Here is a 6,000-nt window from a genome sequence, read left to right as displayed (position 1 = left end):
GCGGCCTGAGCCCACCGCTCTAAGGGTCCCGGCAGCCGGAACCCTCCGCTCTATGGGTCTCGGCGGCCTGAGCCCACCGCTCTATGGGTCCCGGCGGCCTGAGCCCACCGCTCTATGGGTCCCGGCGGCCGGAACCCTCCGCTCTATGGGTCCCGGCAACCTGAGCCCACAGCTCTATGGGTCCCGGCAGCCTGAGCCCACCGCTCTATGGGTCCCGGCAGCCGGAACCCTCCGCTCTATGGGTCCCGGCGGCCTGAGCTCACCGCTCTATGGGTCCCAGCGGCCTGAGCCCACCGCTCTAAGGGTCCCGGCAGCCGGAACCCTCCGCTCTATGGGTCTCGGCGGCCTGAGCCCACCGCTCTATGGGTCCCGGCGGCCTGAGCCCACCGCTCTATGGGTCCCGGCGGCCGGAACCCTCCGCTCTATGGGTCCCGGCAACCTGAGCCCACAGCTCTATGGGTCCCGGCAGCCTGAGCCCACCGCTCTATGGGTCCCGGCAGCCGGAACCCTCCGCTCTATGGGTCCCGGCGGCCTGAGCCCACCGCTCTATGGGTCCCGGCGGCCTAAGCCCACCACTCTATGGGTCCCGGCAGCAGAAACCCTCCGCTCTATGGATCCCGGTGGCCTGAGCCCACCCCTCTATGGGTCCCGGCAGCCGGAACCCTCAGCTCTATGGGTCCCGGCAGCCTGAGCCCACCGCTCTATGGGTCCCGGCGGCCTGAGCCCACCGCTCTATTGGTTCCGGCGGCCTGAGCCCACCGCTTTATAGGTGCCATCAGACAGAGCTCACCACTGTATAGGTAAGGTGAGAACTTGTTTTCGCTGGGCACTGCACAGGGAGCTCTGTGGTACAGTTGTGCCCATTTTGCTGGTGCAGCCCTCATCATGGGTACACAGCCACCACTACACAGTATCACCAGCCTCATCGCGTTGTCGGGGCTCCTGTACAAGTCTATGGGCGGTGCTGTTTATAGCAGGTCCCGGGGACCGTCCACATGTACAGTCCACAGAGAACCTCCTCCCTGCTCTCCTCCTCCTCCTCCCTGCACCAACAGCTAACACCCCCCGCCCGGCCACAGAGTGGAGCACACGGCCGCCCTCCCCCATCACACATCAGCAGCTCTCCTCCACACACAGCCCGGGCGGGAGGACGGGACACGCCGCTGACAGGAGCCGTGCCCGGGAGAGGGATGACAACAGGGCCGGCACACAGCGAGGACGAGGCGCTGCTGTGAGGATCTGACACAAAGCCGCGACCGGGAGTAGCAGTGAGTGCGGGCGCTGCGCCGTCCATTGTGTGGGGTCCTGATTTATGGGCACTGCCCTCCCTCCGGGGCAGTACAGGGCAGAGAGCTGTGGGCACTGGGCAGGGGGCACACTCTGCTCCATCTAACACGACATGGGCACTGGCCATAAAAAAGTGATTTTTTTTTGCAGGACACAACCCATGGCCATTGTGTGTACCAGAACCATCCGGTCCAGTCATTGGAGGGCAGGCGGACCCAGACTGCCTATACCTGCGGCGACCCCAAACGTGGTCACGATACGCCCATGACAGGGGTCCCCGACCTTCTTACCTCGAAAACCACATTCAGCTTTGAGAGATGGCCGCCAGCCGCGGAAGTCGTAGAAGCCCCCTGTGCGCCCCGCAGAATGCAGAAATGTGTGCCCCTCAAAGTAATATTGTCCCCTCAGTGCCCCCTTAAAAATAATGCCCCTAAACAAGTAATAGGAGTCTCTCAGGACATTGTTAAAGTAATATTGCCCCTTTAGTACCCCTTTTATTAGCCCGTGTGCCCCCATCCTGTGGATGCTAATACAGGTGAGAATGGTGCCTGCCGTGGTAGACCGCCCGATCCACAGGTTGGGGACCCCTGGTCTGCAGTTGCATCAGCGACTGTTCATGGTCGTGTTATGTGATGGCATCAGGGCAGGAGATCCCAGCTTTATCTGTAGGTAAAGAAATAAATGTATAAAAACAAACCCCATTTTGATTGGTGTCCTGTCAACTGCCCCTGTAGGGGGCGCTATAAGGCCAACATAATGGTGTGTATGAGGGTATGTATATATATATCTGTCATCTCCTTAGACTCCTGTCCATTAGATAAAACTTACAGAAAGGCTCACGTAATGGCTTTGTCTTCTCCGGACCTGATAGTTGCCCCTCTCTGGCTTCTCGAGGGTCTTTAGTGCCCAATGAGCAGTTTTGCTGATAAGTTACACATATCTGTGCCATTTTAGGAGAGGGTGGTTGAATTGGTGCCCACCTTGGCTTTATCGCAGCCTTCTGTCCATAAAATAATTCATCATCCCAACTTCTGGCCCAGCTATACAACCTCACAGACTCCTAAGTCTGTTGTGTCCTGGCCCCTTATAAATGTCTGTACTGTGTTCAGTGGTGACATTCCCCAGATGTTACATTGTCCCCACCCTGGAGGTTAGTGCTCTTATATTACCAGACTGATTCCCTGAAGGAGCAGCGTTCTTAAAGGATCAGTATTCCGGCCTTCTACGATTGGCCTCTGATTTGAGGAATGGCTGTTCCCATCGTTGGTTTTCCATCGAATAATAACATACCTTGCAGACTTGTGACACGGACCGGCTGCGGAGCTCAGCAGGAATATTGCTGTGTAGCAGCGCTGGACAGACGGACTATTCATTTTTAATGTGTGTGATCTACAGTATCTATGTGACGTGCCAGTTCAGTGTTTTACATACATCGGTTGTATCCGGATACCATAGGAGATACATCACACATAGAGGAGTCATCAGCAATAGGTCATTATACGTCTGCCCGCCATGCTGGTGCAGGAGACGGCGGGCTCACAGGAGATGGCAAATCTCCAGCCTGATGTCATGAACACAATTAGTTGTACAGGAGCTGTACATACACATGAAATGGAGTAAAACGACTGATTATTCACTACAGGAAAAGCTTCTCTTGACTGTCCACGGAGAGGGTGACAGTATGATGGCCCCCTGCGTGACAGCCAGTCTCCCGGGTTTTCACGAGCCCCCCCTGACTTGTCTGCTTTAGTCAATCATTGTATTCTCTGTTAAATAACAATGAAGCACAATTTCTCCTAACTCCGTGTTGTGCCACTCTGCTTTTATTCCTAGAAATGTATTCGTAAATTTACATCTGGTTTATAATTAGGGCATGTGTGCCTTACACTTGGGTCTAGGAGGTAATTTTTCTCCTTGTGGCGTTGGAGTCAGTGTCCATTTTGGTGGAGTCGGTATAACATGGACCTACTCAGACTCCTAAAATATATAATAAATTGGGTACAGTAAATGTTTTCATAAGAATTTGAGAAAGTCATGAAATGTCCCTATAAATGTCTGTTCTGTTCCTGATCTAAGGATCTCGGCTTTTAGCTGAGATGAATCTGTGCTGCACTTTATGTACATGCTCAGTAGCGAGGCCGTGCTGTGGAGTCGGATGTTTGACTTACCGACTACACAGCCATGGCGGAGAGTGACATGCAGGGCCATGGAGTCGGTATAAAATGGATCAGCTCCTAAAATATATCATAAATTGGGTTCATTAGTACAATGCAAGATGTGCTGTAAATGTTTTCATAAGAATTTGGAAAAGTTATGAAATGTCCTGTGTCTGTTCTGTTCCTGATCTCGGCTTTTAGTTGAGATGAATCCGTGCTGCACTTTATGTGCATTCTCAGTACTGAGGCCGTGCTGTAGAGTCTAATCGGTAGTCAGTGAAATTGAGGAGTCAGAAGTTTGGTTTACTGACTCCTCTGCCCTGCTGCCATGTCAGTGTAAGGAGACTTATAGGCCATGCAATGCTACTCTATCGCCACCTATTGCATGTAACAAACCTAAAAGTCAATATTTACCCTTTAATGAGCTTTGACATATGACTTGAGATTCTGGTTTGACTTTTATCCTAATTTGCAGACACTTGTTTTGGGGTGTTGCCCCTCGTTAGTGCAAAGCAGATGATCTGAGTCATGTGGCAAGTCTCCTTAATGGGTCAATATTGACTTTTAGGCTTGCTACTTCCAGTAGGTGGTACTAGAGTTCGAGTTATTGTCCTCTTCCTCTCTGAAGAGACAATTTACATCCTTACACAGGCTCACATTGTACAATCTGTGCTGTGCAGGAATACGCACCTCTGACAGGGGAATGGGTAACACCCAATTGTCATTCATGAATTTATATGAGGAGTAACAGGGACGGCTCAGTCCAAAACATGATCCAAAATTATTTTATGGGGGATACAGGAATGTACTAAAAAAGCCGAGTAGTTGTCTGGTGAAAACAAGTGTATAGGTGCTAACTTACTGATTGTGGAGGTCTGACCGCTGGTACACACTCTGATCGGCAGAACAGGGAACTGTTATCTCCGTCAGCGTGGAGCGGCAGTGTGTAAGCAAAACTACTGCTCCTTTCATTCTCTTTGGGGCTGCTGAGTGCTGTTTGGCTTTTACTGGCAGCCCCATAGAGAATGAATGCATGCCCAACCTGCTACTCTATTTTGCAAGGGGGTAAAAGGTTCCCCAGCCTGCTGAGTGCTGCCGGACCCAGAGTTCAGACCGCCACCGATAAGCAAATTATCGTATTGATAGGTGATAACTAGTGTTGAGCGATACCTTCCGATATCAGGAAATATCGTATCGGATTGGATCGGACCGATACCCAAAAAGTATCGGATATCGCCGATTCCGATACCGGAAACCAATGCAAGTCAATGGGACACAAATATCGGAATGAAAATAAACCCTTTCTTTCCTTGTAGGTTAATTCTACATGAAGTAAAACAACGAAGAATAATGTAGAATGTATTACATGAAAAGCCGGCAATTCATCAGCGGCATACACCGGTACCTGACAATTTAGAACAGAAAGAATAGAGCTTCACACATAGATTAGATAGATAGAAACATGTCAGTCACATATATATGAAGTACAGTGACAGTGTTGCTTACTGTACTTGTCATTTAGTGTTAAAATAAAGGATTTATTTAAAAAAAAATTGGCGTGGGGTTCCCCTTAATTTTAGTCTCTAGCGGAGGTTAAGCAGACGGCTGGGGCAGATGTTTGAAGCCTGGGAAGGGGGTAATACCCACGGAGCTTCCCAGGCTACTAATATCAGCCCCCAGCTGAATACCTAGCCTTTACTAGCTATTAAAATGGGGGACCCCCTCAAAAAAATGACGTGGGGTCCCCCCTAATTTAATAGCTAGCAAAGGCTAGGCAGACAGCTGGGGGCTGACATTAATAGCCCAGGAAGGGTGCCATGAATATTGGCCCCCTCCCAGGCTAGAAACGCCAGCCGTCAGCCGCCCCAGAAATGGCGCATCCATAGGATGCGCCAATTCTGGCACTTAGCCTCGCTCTTCCCACTGCCCTGTAGCGGTGGCAGTGGGGTAATAGGGCTGGGGTTGATGTCAGCTTATAATGCCAGCTGACATCAAGCCCAGGTTAGTAATGGAGAGGCGTCTATAAGACACCCCCATTACTAACCCCATAGTCAAAGTTTAAAAAAAAAACACAAACACCCAGAATATAGTCCTTTAATTGAAATAAACACACAATTCTTTATTGTTCTAAATTAAACTCTACTTACCATCACGCCCATTCCAGCTGAAGCCAACGATCTCCTGCAATAAAAGAAAAATAATAAAGCAACCTCATCCTTACCTTTCCATGGTTCCCAGGACAGCTTCAGCTCTGCTACATCGAGATGACAGGCTGGACCGCAGCAGAACGCTGCCATCCAGCCTGTCATCCCGCAGACACTGAGAAGCGCAGGCATGCTTGCGCTCCTCAGTGTCTCTCTGTGACGGCATCCAGATGAGCCGAGTTCATGTCCAATGAACTCAGCTCACCTCATGCACGTCACTGACAGCGTGGGAAAAATCTCACGCTGGCTTCGTTGGCTTCAGCTGGAATGGGCGTGATGGTAAGTAGAGTTTAATTTAGAACAATAAAGAATTGTGTGTTTATTTCAATTAAAGGACTTTTTTCTGGGTGTTG

The 6,000-nt window shown here is 50.5% G+C and overlaps 1 protein-coding gene across 1 annotated transcript in view; it reads left to right on the top strand.

Annotated features, from left to right (window-relative positions):
* Nucleotides 1-1,033: 1,033 nt before the first annotated feature.
* The window catches only part of FAM89A (family with sequence similarity 89 member A), a 28,177-nt gene continuing 23,210 nt past the window's right edge, over nucleotides 1,034-6,000 (top strand). Inside the window, exon 1 of the mRNA XM_073672662.1 lies at nucleotides 1,034-1,268. The gene's annotated coding sequence lies outside the window, so the exon portion shown is untranslated. The remainder of the gene's footprint in view (nucleotides 1,269-6,000) is intronic.

This window comes from Phyllobates terribilis, unplaced genomic scaffold, assembly GCF_046119375.1.
Source record: "Phyllobates terribilis strain yellow unplaced genomic scaffold, ASM4611937v1 Scaffold_3__8_contigs__length_932513732, whole genome shotgun sequence".
NCBI classification, from domain to species: Eukaryota; Metazoa; Chordata; class Amphibia; order Anura; family Dendrobatidae; genus Phyllobates; species Phyllobates terribilis.
The sequence above is the reverse complement of the archived record's forward strand: the minus strand, read 5'-3'. Positions and strand labels throughout refer to the sequence as shown.